The sequence below is a fragment of the Diabrotica undecimpunctata genome, chromosome 5 (genome assembly GCF_040954645.1).
Source record: "Diabrotica undecimpunctata isolate CICGRU chromosome 5, icDiaUnde3, whole genome shotgun sequence".
NCBI lineage: Eukaryota > Metazoa > Arthropoda > Insecta > Coleoptera > Chrysomelidae > Diabrotica > Diabrotica undecimpunctata.
The window spans coordinates 138,896,000-138,917,531 of NC_092807.1; the positions used below are offsets into that span (position 1 = coordinate 138,896,000).

The window sequence follows — 21,532 nt, forward strand, 5'->3', positions numbered from 1 at the left end:
TAAATATTTCACCAAACTAAAAATAAAAACTCCAAAACTCAAAAAATCACATGTTGTTTACGAGATACCATGTAATAACTATGAAGGTACTATATTGGACAAATCGGTCAACTGCTTCAATCCAGAATTCGTTCTCACAAATATGACAAGAACAACGTCACTGCGCTCACAAAACATGAGAATGAGAAGAAGCATAAATTTGACTTCGGGCACAATTAGATACTAGAGCACACGTATCTATTGTTACAATGCGGGTCTTGTTTCATAACATGTCGTTATACCTTAAGTTAGCCTTGTAGATTCAGCATTTTAAACGGACAACAGCAGTAAACAAACAATTGCATCGAATTTCAGTTCAATCGTTGAGTAAAAGATGTAAACACGTAATCATATACATAAGTAATGTCATCAAATATAAATCCCGTTGTAAATAGTAGTGAATAAATACGATACATCACAACTTAACATATTCACCAATCCTCCTCTCCAACAATCAAGATATAATTGCTTAAAAAGTGTCGCCAATCCATTTAAACATAAATGTGGACGCGAAGAGGTACATCATACCTTTTAATTATATTTTACCTCTACATCCTTATGTCGTTGACGTTTTCTTGGTTCTTCCGCTTTAAATCTGCCCAAAATTGATTTCTCAGTCTCAGGACTATAGAGTGTCCTACCACTTATCAGTTATTCCCTTCGAATATGTTGACTAGCAATTGGGGGACTACCCATTTTGGTGCTTATTGGATCATTTTACACACTTTCCTTTGTATTCCATAATATATCGTTGTTCGTTTCACTTATATTCTTTATCCAATATCTCTGTCATGTCTTGATGGATGCGTTGACCTATTTCTGTTATCTACGTATTTTCTGTGCGATTTCTGAGATAGGTTGCTTTTGTACTTCAGATATGAATTCTTTTTATTGTTGACAGTGTCGTTGGTTTCGTTGCATAACCACGTTTTTTTTATTATCGTTAGGTTTAATATTGATTGTGATTTTGTTTCGTTTGCAATTTGACTGGATACAATTTTTAATTTACAACCCCCAATTCTCCGATATTAGTTCGGTCACATTTGTGCCTTTTAACTTGTTTTTTAACCAGTTATTTTATGCTAATATGTAGGTAAGCTTTGTGTTCATATAGTTACTGTTTATAACGTGACAATGATTTAGGTCATAACATTATCGACCTACTCTTCTCTGCGTTTGCATACTTAATTCCACTTTTATCACTTGCATAATGCAATTTTTGTTTAATTAACTATAAATTTACCTCGTTTGTTATACCCGTTTAAGCCAAATATTGACAAAAGCTTTCCTCGATACGTGCCTGCAAACAGTTAGAAATGCATTTACAAAATCAGGTTAAGGTTGTCAGCGCTTGTTCAGATCCACATGTAGCAATAAAAATGCAAGTATTACCTGTTAGAAAAAGTGTCGTAAATTATTTTTTTTATTAAACAATTTTGCGAAGAATAGATCTACTACTTAATCGTTTAATTGTTTTAACTTTTATTTGTTTTATATGATTAATTTGAATGAGAACAAATACTGATATATTAAAGATTAGTAAAATACTTGTTTTCATTACCTTTCCAATGGCAACCTTTTGAATAAAAATTGACGATAATGATTGACGATCATAAAATATCAGAAGAAGAGCGGCCAACAATGTTTACTAAGTTTTGTGAGCTTCAGACCTATCATATACAAAATGCGTAACTTTATGGATCTTTGCGTAAAAATAGTATTAAACGCAAGACTAAAAAAGTGAATACAAGAAGGATATCCACTACTGAATACAGTATTTATACAAACAATACGGGATTAAAAATTTGCAAGCAAACTTTTTTTGTACACGGGATTAGTAGAGGCCGAGTTGAGTATATTGTAAATAAACTAAGAGAAGGATCCATTCTTCCCGAAAAAGACCAAAGGGGTAAACACGGAAAGTAAAAAAGGAAGTACTCGCGAAATGATATTGAAACGGTTCATCGTGTTATAGATTTCTTGCCACGATATGAAAGTCATTATAGTCGCAATAAAAACTTAAATAAAGAATATACGAGCCTGGAGTTTAATATTGAATTACTATATGAAGGATACAAAGAAAACTGTCAAAATGAAAATCTACTAGTTGTTTTCTTCTGACAATTCAGAAGAGTTTTTACAAAGGATTATAATATCTCGTTCAAAACTCTTAAATCCGACACATGTGGGAAATGCGATGAATTTCAAATTAATATATATCTTCCTCCAGGTCCAAGGCATGTTCCTCCTCCAAATTTCTCGATTCCATCGCTCTTCTAATTCTGTCATTCCATGAGCGTCGAGATCTACCTCTTTTTTTTCTTCCAGGGGGCTTCCATCTGTGAAGTTATTGGGGCCAACGTTCGTCAGGCATTCTCAATAGGTGTCAACCATTTTAAACCTCTTCTTTCTATTCTGTTAATGACCGTTTCTGTAGCATTCATATTATTTTTTATAGATTCGTTGGTCTTACTTACCAGCCTTGATGTTCTAGCACTTCTTCTCAAATAATCCATTTCAACTGCCAACAATCTTCTCTTCAGATCTGCATTAATTGTCCATACTTCAGAGCCATAACAAAGAACTGATTCAACCATGGTTTGGCTTATTCTTTTTTTGTTCCTTTTAAAAATGTTGCGATCCCAGCATAGGGAGTTCAGACATTCCACAATTTTACGTCCTTGATTAATTCGGTGTTTAATTTCGGTTTCTCCCAAGCCGTTTTTATCAATAAGTGCACCTAAATATTTAAATTTTTCCACTTGTTTGATTTCCACGTCCTCGTCTATCAACACTTCAAACCTTGCATCTGAATTGATAACTAAATATTCTGTTTTCTTCATGCTCACTTGTAACCCCCATTTTCCATATTCAAATTAATATAAATCAAGCTAAAGAAACTGAAAACATCGAAAAACTTAAAGCGCAAGAAAGTTACAAAGAACTACACTTCAGAAAGGCTCAAGCAGCGAGAAACATTCTTAAGCAAACAGTGGAGGAATCCAAAGTAAATAAAAATGTTCATGTTATAACCTTCGACCTTCAACAGGCTTTGCCCACTCCGAAATATACTACTGGACACTTGCTTTTACAAAAACAAAGTTTAGTGCTATAATTTTAGTACCCATTGCTGCAATCAACCTGAAGAAGGGTATTTTTTCCTTTGGCACGAAGGAATTGCCAAACATCGGTCGGATAAAGTTGCCAGTTGCTTAAACAAATATTTTGAAAAATTTGATGTCCGCGTAGAAACACTTTATGCCATATCAGATAACTGTTGTGGTCAAAATAAAAATTGGACAGTCGTGGGATTTTAGTTACCTCTATTAGCTTCTGGAAGATTACAAAAAATTGTTCCTGTTTTTCCACAGATAGGTCATACTATGTTACCTAGTTAAGGAATTGGCCCTCGTGGAAAAACAGGCAAACACGAATACTGCAGTCTATTCTCCTAGTGATTGGGAATATATTCTAGAGGGAGCCAAAAAAAGAAGACGTTTCGTTGTAACTAGTCTAAAGACATTTTCAATTTATCTCATCTAAGAGAGTAGTTTGTCCAAACTAATTTTGGTACAAGCAACAGTGTAAAGATGAACTTTAATATTAGTATTCCTTATATCATACAAGCTTGGAACAATGGAAGGTTTTTTTATAGAATTACCGATAAAGTATCCAGAAGCTTTGCCCATTGAAGAGTCGAAACTGGCACATGTAATGTCTTGTCTTCGGTGCATTCCTCCAATTTATCATCCGTTCTAGTATTCACTTAATTCAAAGTTTATTATTCCTTATTATTTTTTTTATTTTATTATTTCCTATTTTTAAGTTCGTTTGTTCAATATATTACTTACTGATCCTTTACTGTGAAAAACTTATTTACCCACAGAGTCATGAAAAACCTTTTTTTCTCAAGTGACATTTTTCTCAAGTTTCTTTCGATAATTTGTTAAAAAAAATTAACTGGGTAATGGCTATTGTTTTAACATGAGTGTGAATGATTTCCGCTTTATTCAAAATGTTTGTATTAACATCTTATGTTTAAAATATTTATCATTTTAACTTTAAATAAATCAATAACTTCTGCATTATCGTACTAACCCACCACACTGTTGCAACATATTCGCTTGGTGGTGGTTACCTAAGTAATTTTAATATTTTGTGTAATTTTTTTAGTATGTATCGACATAAATTGCCGGAGGCTAGGACTGATAAGTGTGAAATGTATTTCACTTGTTATACATTGCGATAAAAACAGTTAATTAATTCAAATTATAGGGCCGTTCCCTTTATGTGTATTCGGACACGCTATTTTGTTAAACTTTTTGAAATATTTTGCCCCCGAGACCATAACTGCTGTATCGTGTTTGCTGTTTTTTATGCGAAATAACATATAATTCCCATATAGTCACATTCTGTAAATATACACAAATTTTAGGATTTCTGTAATTTCAGTACAGCTGCTGTAGCCAAAATAATGCGTCATTGTGAAAAAAATATTGCTCGAGGTTAAATAAAATGTGTTTTCAAGTTTAAATATTGACACTTAGGGCAATTTTTGAAATATGAAATCCTTAAACTACAAATAACTCGTATAGAAATTGTAAGAGGAGTATTTATGAAACTTAGATCTATTCTGAGCAATTCTCAGCTGAACTTACAGCTGAGAATTAAGTTCCTAAAATGTTATGTGTATCCTGTATTACTGTATGGATGTGAAACCTGGATTATGAAGATTAACATGATGAGCAAATTAGAAGCCTTCGAGATGTGGTTATATCGTAGAATGCTCAGAATATCATGGGTTCAACACATTTCAGAGAACAGAGTAGATCAAGGTGAAGGCGACTTAATAAAGATGATAAAAAAGAGAAAACTCGAATATCTGGGGCATATAATGAGAGGAAGCAGATACAGGATAATGCAGTTGATACTCAACGGAAAGATCGACGGAAAAAGAGGAATTGGTAGGAAGAAATACTCATGAATCAGAAACCTTCGTCAATGGACTGGCTTATTACCACATGAATTATTACATTCCGCGCAAGATCGAGAACGATATCGGCAAATCGTCATGGAAGCTACCCACGCCTAAAACTTGGGCACGGTACTCAAAGAAGAAGAAACTACAAATTCCTTATTCTGGTGTTATCCGGATATGATATGCATAATTTATTGCACTTATTTTTTTTCTCTGCAACTCTTTCAGTTTTTGCGGTCTTTAGATAATTGTTTCATCTATTGATATGGTTTTCTTTTTTTCTCTGGCATCTATGATTTGGTCTATTCATTTTTTCTTGGTAATTATCTTTCTTCTTTTACCATACCTTTTGGATTCCACCACGTGACTTTGTTCCACCTTCTAATGTTGGCAGTATTATAGTTAATAGTTTCCTAATAATGCATATTTACACTGACGTTTACTAAATTTGTATATTTAAGTACGTCTAATAATGTACACCAGAGTTTCCCAAACTTATCTAAACCGCGACCCCTTTTTGCTAAAAAATTTGTTCGCGACCCCCCAATTTCCCCCCACTCATTTATTCAACAATATTTGACAGAAATAGCGTGCCTAATTTACAATTATCTGATGGTTTCTCAAATTTAATTTTACTTTACTGTTAAAGTTTAAATCAAAAACAATCATTCCATTTTAATACAATTATTTTAATGATTGCGATCTGTCCCACTAGTAATTAGTAGTAGGTACTTCTGCCAGAATAGCATTTACAATAAAAATAAATAATAAGAAGTCGATTGCACATTGTACACCGCGACATATTAGCTTGTGTCTCCATCGCAAAACTCTTCCATGGTAATCGCGAAAGCGCTCGCTACTAGATGGCACTCTGGAACGTTCTCGTAGCCTCGTTTGGGCTTTATATAAGCGGCGATGCGCAACGAAACCTCAGTTCGAATCCAAACAGCCTATGGTGGCGAACGCGGTGTTGAGTAATGAGTAAATATTTTACGACTTACGTATTCCCGTTTACGTATTTACGTCTACGATAAATTATAAATTATGGATAAGTTTTTAAAAAGAAGTGCAGAACCATCTACGTCTGAAAGTGGCAGTAGCATCAATAAAAAGAAAAACAGATTCTACATTGATGAATATCTTAAATATGGTTTTACCGTTATTTCCAATAAACCACAATGTGTTATTTGTGGACAAGTCTTGTCAAAAGAAAGCATGAAGCCATCAAAGTTACTTCGACATTTAAATAGCAAACATCCAGATAAAAAAGACAAGCCCGTAGAATTCTTTGAAAGAAAGCTGAACGTCCTTCACAAACAGCAAGACAGTTTTCCCTTGACAACCACTACTAATGAAAAAGCATTATTAGCAAGTTAGAAAGTTGCTTATCGTGTTGCCAAAACTAGTAATCCGCACACAATTGCTGAAAACCTGATTTTTCCAGCAGCTGTTGAAATGGTACATATAATGTGTGGGGCTGCAAAATTAAATACAATACCTCTGTCAAATAATACTATCCAAAGAAGAATTAGTGATATGGCAGAAGATATTCAAGCGCAAGTTGTGGAAAATCTTAATAAATGCACGTACTTCTCTCTTCAAACGGACGAATCCACAGATATATGTATCTGTGCCCAATTCATTACGTTTGTAAGATATGATACAAATAATGGCATTCAAGAAGATATTTTATTTTGTTCCCCATTGGAGACCAATACCACTGGAAAATGTTTACTCGACACTTTTGTGAAACGTACAAGTAAATATGATATTGACTGGGGTAAGTGTATTGCTATATGCACAGATGGCGCTAAAGCTATGACAGGACATAAATCTGGTCTTGTCGTCAAATTACAAGAAATAATGCCAAATGGAGACATTGTTTTTTACATCGAGAAGCTCTTGCGTCCAAAGCTTTACCTCCTGAAATGGACTGTGTTATGAAAACCATCATTAAAGTTGTAAATTCCATTAAAGGAAAAGCTTTGCAGACGTAGTGTAGTGTACAGGAGAATCATAGGCAGTCAACGTCGTCACGTCGCTCAGAAGAACTTGGTGTTTTACAGACCACAATTTAGCGAATTGTACATCGTGACTTAGGCCTGTGAACGTACAAAATTCAACCAACCCAGAAGCTGAAGCTAAACACCCATAGACAACCATGTGTGTTCTCTGAATGTGCTCTGGAGCGGTTTTAAACTAATCCTAATTTTCATCGAAAAATCATCTTTAGTGATGAGGCCCATTTTTGGATGAATCAGTACGTCAACAAACAATTGCCGAATTTGAACGGTAACAACCCAAATGAGATCCAAAAGCGTGAAATGTATCCCGAAAAGTTACGGTTTGCCGTGAATTTTGGGTTGGCGTTTACCATCACTTTCAATGGCGAGTGCCGATGATTTTCAACATGTTTTGTCCCGAATTGGACTATTGGATATAGCCAAACGACATATAGTTTCAACAGGAACGCTACGTGTCATGTAGCTCATGTAATATTGATCCCTTAGAATCTTTCTTGTGTGATTTTCTTAAGTCGAAGGTCTATGTGAATAAGCTACAAACCACAGCGGCCCCAAATTCAGCTTGATATATGTGTCTGAGTCATGGAAAATTGGACATTTCCACAATCAAAATACAGCCGAAATATCGAAAACTTTTCTTTATTTGATAAAGTGAAAAAAAACTTGTTTAGTTATCTGAACACGGCAAAACTTTTCTCAATCTTATAAGAGTAAAAGTAGTGCACGTATTTTTATTCAGTTGTATCTCCGTAAATTTATACTAAATCAAGTATTATGATCTTGTTTTCTGCATAGCCACGTGGGTTTCCTTTACTTGACTGTAACTATATATCCGATACACTCCCAAACAGGAGCGTAACTAATTATTTACAAAAATATTGAATTTACGCAAAACTTTACATCCTTACTCTATATACATCTCTATTAAATATGAAACATGTGTCAGTAATCTATTTTATAAAAAGCACCAAAAACAAATTTAAAAACTTAAATTTTTTAATCCCAGGTAAATGAAAATTGCCAAGTTCTCGGGGAAAACCGCGTTGAGAATTTAAAACTCGACGTTTCTGCACCCATTTTGTAGCCATTATCAAGAGAGATATGGTTCCATTCGAGGTCTCAATCTGCCTACTCCCCCCACTCATGAGGTACCAGTATCTTGTTCTGTAGAAAGAACCGTCAAACGGCACTGAGGTCTTACTATGTCTACTTCTCAGTGTCAAGTGTTCGAGTAGGCAGATTGAGACCTAAGTGCCGTTTGACGGTTTTTGTATTTCTACAGAACAAGATACTGGTACGCCACGAGTGAGGGAGGTAGGAGGTATTGAGACCCCGAACTCGAACGGAATCGTATCCCTCTTGATCTTCTTCTTCTTCAAGTGCCCTGTCCGTTGCGAACGTTGGCTATTAACATGGCAATTCTGCTGTTCTGCTATTCTATTCATGCGGCGCTTCTGAATAGTTCGACCGATGTGAGCCCGAATCACTTCCTCAGATTTTGGAGCCACGAGTGTCTTCTCCTGCCTGGCCCTCGCTTACTGTCTATTTTTCCCTGGACAATCAATTGCAGTAGACGGTACTTATCGTGTCTCAATATGTGGCCTAGATATTCAAGCTTTCTTTGTTTAATTGTATTCACGATTTCTTTCTCCTTTCCGATTCTTTGGATTACCTCTGTGTTGGTGACATGTTCGGTCCAGGATATACGAAGAATGCGTCGGTACACCCACATTTCGAATGCTTCTAGTTTTCTCGTGAGCGTCTCCGTCAGCGTCGAGGCCTCCACACCATACAGTAAGATCGGAAAAATGTAGCATTTATCTAGACGTAGTTTTAGGGGAAGAGACAAATCCCTGCTTATGAGGAGCTTTTTCATATTGCTAAATGCTGCTCTAGCTCGTTCTATTCTCGCCTTAATTTCTGTGGCCTGTTCCCATTTTGCATTTACGTTGGTGCCAAGGTACACATAAGATTCTACATGGTCAATTAGTATGTTACTTATCCGTAACTGTCGAGCAGGCTGTTGCTTCCTGCTTATCAGCATCCACTTTGTCTTCTTGAAGTTGAGGCTCAGGCCGTATTCCTCACTAACTGAATAAACTCTTTCCATTACCTGCTGTAATTCGTCTATGGTACTGGCAAGGATCACCGTGTCGTCGGCATATCTTATATTGTTCGTTAACTCGCCGTTTATTTTTATGCCCTCATTTGCATTTTCCATACATTTATTAAATATTTCTTCGGAATAAATATTGAATAGGAGTGGGGATAATATACAACCCTGACGGACACCTCTTTTGATCTGCACACTTTTAGTGAGTTCGTTGCCAATTTTTGCTCTTGCTGTTTGACCCCAGTATAGGTTTGCCACAATTCGAATGTCCTTGTCGTCAATACCTGTCTTTCGCAGAATATCTACCAATTGTTCATGATTGACATTGTCAAATGCTTTTCTAAAATCCACAAAGCACAAATACACGTCCTTATCAACGTCTCTACACCGCTGTATAAGCATCTGGAGAGCGAAAATTGCTTCTCTAGTTCCAAGTGCTTTCCGAAAGTCAAACTGCGATCTATCAATATTTGACTCACATTTATCATATATTCTTCTATGAATGATCTTAGTGAACGCTTTAGTGACATAATTAATCAAGCTTATAAGCCGGTAGTCATCACAGATCTGGGCATTTGGTTTCTTCGGGATTGTAATAAATGTTGACTGCAGCCAGTTCTCCGGGATTTTACCGCTATTATATATGTTGTTAAAAAGTTCAACCAGATTATCAAGGAACTGTTTGTCTGATTTACATAGGATCTTTAATATTTCGCAGGGTACATTGTCCGGACCTGCTGACTTATTGTTTTTTAGTGCTGCAATGGCATCTTCTATCTCCGATTTAAGGATTGAAGGTCCTGTTTCTCCTTCTCCATATAGGTGATCATCAGTCCTGTCAGATGCAAATAATTTTTCTATGTATGATTTCCATGTTTCTAAGATCGTTGATGGCTCCGAGATAAGATTTCCATCGCCATCTTTTATGCTGTTGGGTGACTTGTTGAATTTCCTCTTGTTTGTCATTGATTTTATTTTTTTGTGCATATTGTAACTGTCGTATTTTCGTTCGTATTGTTCTATTTCCCTGCATTCGTTGGAAAACCATTTTTCTTTGGCTTCTCGAATTTTCGTTCTTATGATTTTGTGGGTTTGCTGGTATTTTTCTTCATTTTTATTCTTGAATTTACGTCTTTCATCCATCATATCCATTATCTCATCAGACATCCATTCTTTCTTCTTCCGTCTGTCACGCTTTAATAGAGTCGCGCATGTTGTTTGGATTGCTTCCCTCGATTTCTCGATCCCTCTTGATACTGGTTCCAAAATGGGTGCTAAAACGTCGAGTTTTAATTTTTCAACGCGGTTCTTCTCGAGAACTTAGTAACTTTCGTGTAAGAAAAGGTTAATGCGAGTTAATATCAAAATAAAGGTAGTGTGTTAGTTGTTGCTCTGGATACCTCAGAGTCTTATAAGATTATTGCCACAAATTGGTCGGATTGCTCCTGTAGTGATCCTTTCCCAAGTAAACATGCTCCTTTTCTAACTTGGCTGCGCCGTACTGAAGACGGCCAATAGTCAGAAATACGTATATACGGATGCCTTCCATCTTATGCACATATTTTATTATCTTTTTTTTTCCTTTGTTGCGAGCTATGCCGATACCTACTACCGTTAGTTTGTATATATTTATATACAGTAAGGTCTCGTTTTATGCGGTAGATACGTTCCATAGAAAAGTGCATATAAAAAATTGCTTAAAAAAGACATTACTTGCCTTGAAAAAGTAGGGATACGTCCCGTAACCCTCTAAAGATACATAAAACCAAGACAAAAACAAAAAAGTTTCCAGAAATTAACAGAAATGGGCTGCATGCTGCATGATAAATTACTTTGAATATCTGAAAGAAATTCATACAAAAGCTTAAAAAAAATCTGGTCCATATTTCTATTCGTTTTTGTGACTATTTATATTTATACATATCGTGTTGATAAACAGGAAAATAGGGGAACCTGTTTATTTTACTATATTGTTGTTGAAAGTAAACTAATTATTTATGAACTTCGTCGACAGTTGGATGTTTTCCTAAGTTGTCTCGTTCTAAAACGTGTTTAAAATAGCTTAATTCGCCAATACTCTTTCAGTTTAAAGGTCGCGGCATATTATCGTGTACGTATAGTTTCCGGCACGTAGCGTTTCCACTCCAGCAATTGGGCTGCGCGTTCACTTTTTCATACATAGAACGTTTCAGTTTGGTTCGGTGTAGATATGAGCTCGCTTTTCTCGACAAAAATTATGTGCAATTGCTCTTCTACTTGACGATGAAGAATGCAAAACTGTGTTAAAAAGAAGGTTTGAAGTACATCCAATGCTAAGAGAAAGGAAGAAGGAATGTGAATGCTGGATTTTATACAGAGAATTATTTGATGACGATGAAAAATATTATGGATATTTTAGAATTAATAGGATTCAGTTTAAATATGTTTTAAATTTAATTTCATCTTCAGTTAAAAAACAAAATACTAACGAGGCCATACATATCAAACCAAAAAGTATTTTTAAAAACAAGAGGTATCACTTCCGTAAAAAAGTTCTAATTGTTTATCACTTCCGTGATTAATTGCCACAAAGCTATAAAAACACATGCATAAATGACAAAATAGCCACGAAAATGATTTTTTTTAATACTCTGTATCAAAATCAAACAAATACCTAAATAAACAACGGGGTGAAAACCACGGCCATCTAATTCACATTATCCTTACCAACCGGTTACGACTCGTTACGTAGCCGTCGGCATCAGTAAAATATTGTGTGCAAATATACTGAACGGAAACGTTAAGTGTCTGAAACGCTATGTTCCGGACAGTGTGCGTTGTTCATATTTAAAACCATTTAAATTATATTTTTCGGAAACTAAACGCGATGTGCTGGAAACGCAACGTGCACGATAATATGCCACGACCTTAAATCATAATGTTTGTCTCTCAATTTTCTATCATCAACTGCTTTTTCTTGTTTTACTTGTAAAGTATATTTTGGTATTATTCTAGGACAAAACTGGTCCATATTTCTACTCATTTTTGTGAGTATTTATATTTATTCATATCGTTTCGATAAACGGAAAAACATGGAACCTGTTTTTTTTACTAGTATTGTTGTTGAAATTAAACTAATTATTTATAAATTTCTTCTGATGTAGATGTTTTTCAAAGTTGTCTCGTTCTAAAACGTGTTTAAAATAGCTTAATTCTGTAATACGCTTTCAGTTTAAATCATAATGTTTTTCTATCAATTTTTTAACATCAACTGCTTTTTTAAGTAAATAAATTAACTAAGTTTTAGTTCTTTCAATAATAATTTCCAATTACCACAAAATTATGTTTTAGTTAGTTTTGATGTAACATCTCTTTTTACCAATTTACCTTTAGATTTAATCATAAGTAGTGTTGAAAAACATTGGAATGAGATTTCGCAACATACTAATATTGACTGCTCTTAGTCACATCTTCCATACAAGATGAATATGAACCGTATAACAGGATTAAAAGAACGTGTTTTAAGGCTTTCTCATCCAGATTATCTACAAGAAGATCTTCAATTGTTTAAAAATATTTTAATTGAGAACTCTTATTCTCCAGATATGCTACATAGGATGCTTTTTTTCTAATATTGTTAATATAAATAACTTAACACCATTTTGTGCTAAATCTCAGAACATTGTATCGAACAATCAGAACATCTATTATCATTCACTACCTTTTATACCATCATTAATACTTAAATTAATACAAACACTAAAGATTATTGACAATATAAAAATAGCAACAAAGAACATCAAAACTATTCCATCTTTATATTCCAAAACTAAGTATCCTATAGACAAATTAGATAAAGCAAATGTAGTATACAGCGTTAGTTGTACTCACTGTGAAGCTGAGTATGTTGGTGAGACTGGAAGAAATCTGTCAAATCGCATTATTTCCCACAAAAGTAATTGTAGAATTAAAAAACCATCTTGTGCTTTAGCAGAGCATGTAATCGACAAAGACCATATTATGGATTTTGATAACATTAAAATTTTGTGTAGTGAAAGTAATAAATTCAGAAGGACTTTTTTAGAAATGGTTTGTATTAGCAGAAGTGATAATAATTTAAACAAAAGATCAGAAATTCAAAATCTAAGCAAAATTTATAATTATATTATTTCTTTATAGTCTATTTATAAAACCAGTAAAATATCACATTTTGATTTAATTTTCCATATACTTGTTACATTTTTCCAGGCATCTATCAGTGATGAATAAATCTTCTTTTTTATTACTAAATAAAAAAGAATTTTTAAACAAAATTTTAGTTTTTGGCAATATAATTGTCAAGAATGAAAATTTTAAGTTGGCATTTATGACATTGAGGTTTATTTGTAAGAATTGGTCGCTATTCTAACTTATTTATAAATTCAATTGTTTTTGTGTTAAAAAAGTTTTTCAAAATTATATTACAAAATTTAAGAAACATTTATTAGATATATTAAGAAAAATTTTTATAATAGTTTTTTGAAATATGTTTAGCAGCAATTTATTAACAAAACTAATTTTATTTGGTGGGTTAAAATTATATATATATATATATATATATATATATATATATATATATATATATATATATATATATATATTCGTGTGTAAAATATTCGAAAAATAATATTGCCACCGCCACCACTGCACCGAGCGACCTACACGTTGTTAGTCGTTACATAATTGTTCGTTTTACTATTTGTACTAGTACCAGTCGAGCCAGATATTTTTTTTATTCTTCTACTATTATCTCTTCATTTAAACTCTATTAGAACCGACACATCGTTCATTCAATCCGAATTCGATTTCGAGTTCGACCTATGTTTCAACTGATTGATGTATCTTAGTATAGTGGAAGTTAACGTTGATAAATGGAGAATTGAAAATAATCGTATCTTTTCTAATTTGTCACTGTATTTCGGGATAAGGATAAATGACGTGTGATAACAGCCGTTACTAAAATTATCGATCTGAATGTGTTGTATGAGAATTGTGATTTATTAGGAAAATTTATAATGCATTTGCCTAATTGAATAAACCATTAGAAAAATAAAAATTTAGGTATGTGTTTTCATAATAACTGAAGCTAGTGATATATTGTTAATATATGCCATATCGTGAGACTTTATTATGGCGCAGCTAAATAAAAAATTAAGAACAAATAAAATAATTTACTGACATCATATTACACGATTACGACACGTCTGGAATCTGAAAATTTTAAAGAAGTTTATACAAATTGAAATGGCGTAGGTGATATGTACAGAGCTTTCTTGAACACAATTTCCTACCACGGACATACATGTTCATTATTATCAAAAGTTATAACTAATACTATTAAGAATAGCAACAGAAATTGGACTGCTATTTTTCTATGCATTCTATTATATTCCTTTGTGCTCCCATTTGTCTCCTAGTATGGTCATTTCGTATATACTCTAATCAAGATCATCTTGCGGCTCTCCTCTAAAAGTCCATTTCAGTAGTTCATAGTTCGGTAGTAGTTAATGGAGAGGTTTTTCGAGTTATGCCAGGGCTCTAATTGAGTTGTATGTGATGGATGAATTGCTATAAATGAGGAAAAGGTTAAAAAAACAATAACCTTGTTAAAAAATGGTCGTGCTCCTGGTCGTTGTATGTCCTGGTCCTCCCAAAATAATGACATTGTTATTTAACAGATACATAAATGGGGAGCTTGTATGTACCGTAGACATGGAAAGAATGATGGATAAAATAATACACTTCATAATTACAGAAGAAAAACTGTAAAAAGCGTGCTAAGCCGACTATATGGGAGAATGTTAAATGTGAAGAATAAAATCCGTATGAATCTAAGGAGCAAAATGGGTTCAGAGCCGATAGATTTACAATAAACGTTTTCAACATAAGCCAAGTAATAGAAAAAAGGCTTTTCCGAGCACAATAATTACATTTACGAATTGTGGATTTAACGGAAGCATATGACGCAGTACCCGTTAATAAGCTATGCAGAGTGTCAGAGAAAATTAATATAAATTATGAATTATTAATATATTATTATTAATTAAATTAAATTAAATTAAATTATTAATATAAATTATGAAATATGAAAATCATGAAATTTTGCAAGTTTTCTTTTCGTTCTTTTTGATCTATAAAATAAAACTAATCTTTTGCTGTTTTGTAAATTGTTTCATGAAAAAGATGAAATTATAAGAAGAAAAATAAGACCTTGGGAGTTAAAATTGGTCCACTGGGCTCAGAGATAGAGGTCTTAAAATATAGAGTAAAAAGGGCTATTTTTGACCCTTTTGAGGGGCATATCTCAGGATCTCTTTCTCTATCTCTCTCTTTCACACACACACACTTGCTCTGTCCTCCATATATGAAGATTATACGATATTTTATTCTGATATGGCTTTAAGGTAAATAATTTTATTTCATTTTCTTTCACGTTTCATCTTTCAAAAATTTAAAAAGGCGATCAGCGCATTTAAGTGTATAATCAATATAATTTTATTTAAATTAACACATAATACGAAATTGATTAAATATCAGACAGATTGTTATTTGAATAAAACGAGTAAACAAGTTTTATCACTGTTGATTTTGTTGAAAACGACATTCTTAAGTCAACTTTATAGCCAATTAATGAAAATTATCATACTACTTTATAGTTTTAAAAAATTACCCGATCAACAAATTTTATACAGTGTATAAACTTATTTTAAATCTTGAATTTATTTTAATCCATCATTAGCCATACTTATTTTTTAAATATCGGTTGTATGGAACTGGAACCAGTATGTATCTATTCAGACTTTACTTACAATTTATTAAATATGACAAATTAACAGGTTAAGTGCCATGAGAGCCATGGACTCACACATAAAAGTTATATACGGGCAGCGTGATGCCGACGTGGACTCACGCGCTAGGTCGTCAGGAAATGCTGTTTAGCTCAACAGCGGCTCCTCGAACTTATTTAAAATACACGGGGGACATTTCGAGCCCGGCAAGCTGTTCTAGAAATCATACTTGGCCTGGGCTTCTAAGATGTCAACGAGGACTCACATGGCCCATAATATTTATAAATAACAATTGCGTAATTATATATTTTTTTGAAGTTATACTTCTATACGTGCGGTCGACGTTGAAAATTTGCACGGGAGTGAATCGGTGAAATCATTACATATGTAAGATATGAGTAAGAGAGAGACAGACAGTGTATTTTCTCTCTCTTTTTCTATCGGGAATAAAAATGTTCCTTTTGTATAATAATTTAATATTATATTATATATATATATATATATATATATATATATATATATATATATATATATATATATATATATATATATATACATATTATGTATATAATATTATATATATTAATATTATTATTTATGTGATATGTTTTGTATTATTTATTAAATGTTCATAATTATTTTAGGCTTTTTTATTTTAAAATAATAATTACAATAAATCACTGATGACCGAGAACTGTCAATTTTGAAATACGTTAGTGTCATGTCTAATTGCCAAATTTTTTATGTGTTTGGTTTACACGCTGGTGTATGTGAGTTCAAATTCCAATATGAAATTTCCTTTTTTATTTTTGTAATATTTAAAAACCCTACGTTAGTCCTATTAAATATATGTAATATACGCAAAAATGCTAAATTTTAAAATAAAATGAAAATTTAGAACATAATCCGAGTTGTTGGTTTTTTATTTTTATCTTCCACAAACATTTTTTGAAGTTATACTTCTATATGCGCGTTCGACGTTGAAAATTTGTGTGTATTCGTATATATTGAGTGAATCGGCAAAATCATTACATATATAAGATATAGGTAAGAGAAAGACAGAAAATATATTTTTTTCCCTTTCTCTCCCGAGAATAAAAATGTTCCTTTTGTAAACATATTTAATATTTATTAATATTATTATTTTTTTATTATGTAAGTTATGTATATTGTCATTTTAAAATACTTATGAATATTGCATTTTTATTTGTATTGTATTATAATATTGAATTATGTGGCAGTGTATTGTATTGTATTTTTATATTAATAACAATATTAACAATGAATTTTACTGCAGAGTATGTGTAAAAAATTTTTTTTGCATTTAACTCTTTTCAACTTTTATACATATATGAAAATAAAAATATATATTTTCATTAAAATATTAATTCATTCCTTGATTTACTTACTATACTCCTATTACTGGTCAAATGTTTATATACAGCAAACGATGCACCATATACCTGTATACCTAATTCTTTTTCTCTTTCTGCTCTCTTTTACCTATAGCATTACATAATGATTGTGCAGATTGACTCCCATATAAATTTGTAACGACGAGCGCGTGTATCGACGGCAGTCCCACTGGACTGCCACACCACGTTTTTTTATAATATACACTACCGAGTATAAAATTAGGGTCACCCCGTAATTTGAATTTATTTTAGAAATTATTATTCTGTTTTAACTATTTTCGGTTGTAACATAGTTTACTAACGGATTGCTTAAATAAAACAGCGTTTTTGTCGTTTAAAGTTTATTAAAAATAATGGAAATAAAGAATTTTCCTTTGATATACTAAATATTGAAAAGGGACAATTTTAATCTGATGAGCTTTTTGTTGAAAAAAAGAAATTTTAAGAACTTCAGTAGCGAGTATTCCCTCCTCTGGCAGTGATAACAGCTTGCAAACGACGAGGCATGCTTTGGATAAGATTTTGGATCACATTCTGCGGAAGATTATTCCATTCTTGCACCAATATGTCGCGAAGCTCTCTCGAATTTCTGGGGGCCGGCACATGACTCCGTAAACGTCTCTTCATCTCATCCCAAACATGTTCTATTGGATTGATATCTGGACTGCGAACAGGCCAAACAAATCGTGTGATTTGAACCTCGTCAAGATATTCAGTAACTATCCTAGCAGTGTGGGGATGTGCATTATCATGCATAAATATTGCGTCGTCTCCAAGAATAACCATAAACGGTAAAACATGGTCTTCCAGAATCTGTGTCAGGTACCTATGCGCTGTCAATGTCCCATTCTCGTTAAAGACTAACTCCGTGCAAGCATCAAACGATATGCCTCCCCATGCCATAACTGACCCTCCACCAAATGGAAGACGCTCGGCAACACATGCTTGAGCATATCTCTCGCCTGGACGTCGCCATACTCTTAAGGTCGGTACACATATACGAGCCAAACGGTATGCATACGGTATGCGAACGCTATATTCGTTAATGTGTACGGCAGAAAAAACCGCTTGCGTACTGTTTCATCGTGACTCGTCGCGAACCAAATTGTTGCGGTTTATTTCACGACTTCAAAGGAAGCTCGTCTTTCAGTTTGGACGGCGCTTACTAGACGCAGCGAACATTTTTATTGTGTCATCAAATCGACATTGTGTGAATGACGTGTTCCTTCCTAGAGAGACGTGAGAAAACAGTAAACTGATTATTGTACATATTTCTATTTTTGTTAAACAAGCAAAAACAGGAACATAAATCAGTCCCCAAATTATAAATAAAATGAATCATTTCGCACATGTGTGTTCGTTGTTGGTTTGTCGCTTTCCATGGATCGAGATAAGTATGCGATCAGTACGATGTAGAATATTTTTCAAGGATCTGTACGCGTACGGTACGTATACCGTTCGGCTCGCTTATGTGTACCCACCTTTACACGTTTGTCTGTTACACGATAAACCAGCAGTAGTCTCCTAAGCGGTCATCGCTAGCTGTTGTAATCCTGCTTCGACCTGAACCAGGTCTTCGAGTAAGCATACCGGTCTCTTCGTACCGTTGACATACTCGTTGCACACTCGAGAGACTTACACCAACGCTTCTCGCAGTTTCGCGCTGACCGTGGCCATCTTCTAACGCCTCCACAATTCTTGCCGCCACAACAGAATTTATGCTCATTGCAATACACTGACAGTGATAACAATACATAAACAATTTACAATTGACGTTAAAACCATAGAAACAAAAACTGTGCTGATAACGGTTTTGTAGGAATTAGGCTAAGGGGCCCTTTTTATCTCAAACGCTTGTCGAAACAACAACGACAACAATTTTTTTTTCAAGAAATCCATCAGTAAACTATGTTATAACCGAAAATAGTTAAAACAGAATAATAATTTCTAAAATAAATTCAAATTACGGGGTGACCCTAATTTTATGCTCGGTAGTGTATATTCATAGTAAGAACACATTTTAGGGAAAATAAGCTTTATTTTCATAAAATAAAACGTAATAACAATTATATCAAAATTGTAGGTATCTAAAGTACTTATTTAATTTTTTGTCACGGAATGTATGACAAAAACCAGCCAAGGCAATAGAATTTTCTACAGCCATCACATGTCAATGAGGTGTTAGTTGCTTTCCTCTGTCATACTTGCCTTCCTTCCTCTTCTACCAACATCGCTGAGTTTGTGACTATTTTCCGTAATGACTGGTGTGACAATAAAATCTCCTAATATCCCCCAAATTACCTCTTTCTTGCATTTGGTAATTGTATGCTTTCATTGGCAATGCTTTAATGGACGACATATTCATTTCATTCATTTACGTAATGGCGAATTATAGCTTTTCATTTGATCTGATATATCAATGAAGCTTTTATATTTATTATGTTCGAGGACATTTTTTCACCATTTCGTCAGCGAATTTGGTACTAATCATCAGCACATCTAGTTTGTCCCTCTACGTCTGAACAGCGTTTCCCGAATTACTTTGTTCAGCTACATGTTCTTGTAATTTTTAGGAAATGACATTTTTGGGATTATATTTGCGGTTTGCACGTAGCGTACCAATCACATAAGTTTTTCGGTGTAGGAGTTCATGTGCAAGTGTGACAGAACTGTAGTAGTTATCAATCGCAAGTGTTCGTCCTTTGTCAAGCAGTCCATCCATAAGTTTCATCACTACATTTGTTGGTACGGTGCTACCTTCAGCATGTTCTTTTCCACAATATACGTTAAAATCGTTAGTGTATATACGCACATTTTTGACTCCATTTACTGGTGATTTTACGTATTAATTATTATTAATAGAACGTTTATTTTGTTGCAGGTAAGGCAGTAGACGCTGAGTACTGGACAAAAGGTAAACACTGTTTCACTGATGATGTTTGCAGAAGTATTAATGTGTTTATATCTTATATACAGGAGAGCAACATAAAGGAGTCATTTAAACATTTTCAACCACATGAATATTTAAAAAATTTGTTACTTTATAATAAAATACGTGTAAAATGTATTTGACGTTTTTCTTTTGACGCTTCGAAAGTTAACCAATAAATAATCAAATGAAATTGAATAAAATAATTATTTGAAGAAAAATAACAAACATCTGACATTTATAAGGTCAACACAATCCTACTTTCATATGAAATTTATGAGTCTCTCTCCTACAGCTGTCCCAACACTAGTTCTATTAATTCTTCTTCTTTAAGTGCCATCTCCGCGAGGAAGGTTGGCAATCATCATGGCTATTCTGACCTTCGAGGCAGCTGCTCTGAACAATTGCCTTGAGCTACAACCAAACCACTCTCTCAGGTTCTTCAACCAGGAAACGTGTCTTCTTTCTACGCTTCTCCTACTCCCTACTTTTCCTTGAATTATGAGTCTCAAGATGTTGTATCTTTCGCCTCTCATCACATGTCCGAGATATTGCAATTTCCTTTCTTTTATTGTATTTTCCATTTCCCTCTCTCTGCCTATTCTCCGTAACACTTCTGTATTCGTGATTCTATCTACCCATGGAATCCTTAACAATCTTCTAAATGTCCACATTTCAAACGCGTTAAGTCGATTTATTGTATTCCGGTTTAATGTCCATGATTCAGCTCCATAGTAGAGTACACTGTGTACATAGCATTTAATTAGCCTTATTCTGAGGGCCAATGTCAGATCTTTGCTGCATAAAATCTTTTTCATTTTCACGAAGTGGACACGTGCTTTTTCAATTCTGACTCTTACTTCTGCAGTATAATCGTTATTTTCTGTGATTATCGTTCCCAAGTAAGTATATCTTTTTACTCTCTCAATCTGCTGGCCGCCTACCGTTAATATTTCGTTTGTATTGTTGTTCTTGCTAATTTTCATGAATTTGGTTTTTTTGATGTTAAGAGAGAGTCCGTATTCTCCACTATATCTTAATATTTTGTTCATTATTGTTTCTAAGTCTTCCAAGTTGTCGGCTATTATGACTGTATCGTCGGCATACCTAATGTTGTTAATTAAACTTCCGTTCACTTTTATACCGACTGTCTCGTTTACCAAAGCTTCTTGTATGATTTCTTCAGAATAAGCATTAAACAATAACGGCGACCGTATGCAACCTTGCC

At 33.7% G+C, this 21,532-nt stretch overlaps 1 long non-coding RNA gene across 1 annotated transcript in view; it reads left to right on the forward strand.

The window, feature by feature from the left end:
- The window catches only part of LOC140441866 (uncharacterized), an 83,283-nt gene extending 62,841 nt beyond the window's left edge, over positions 1-20,442 (forward strand). Inside the window, exon 2 of the long non-coding RNA XR_011951043.1 lies at positions 20,257-20,442. This is a non-coding gene — a long non-coding RNA (uncharacterized lncRNA). The remainder of the gene's footprint in view (positions 1-20,256) is intronic.
- Positions 20,443-21,532: the final 1,090 nt, after the last annotated feature.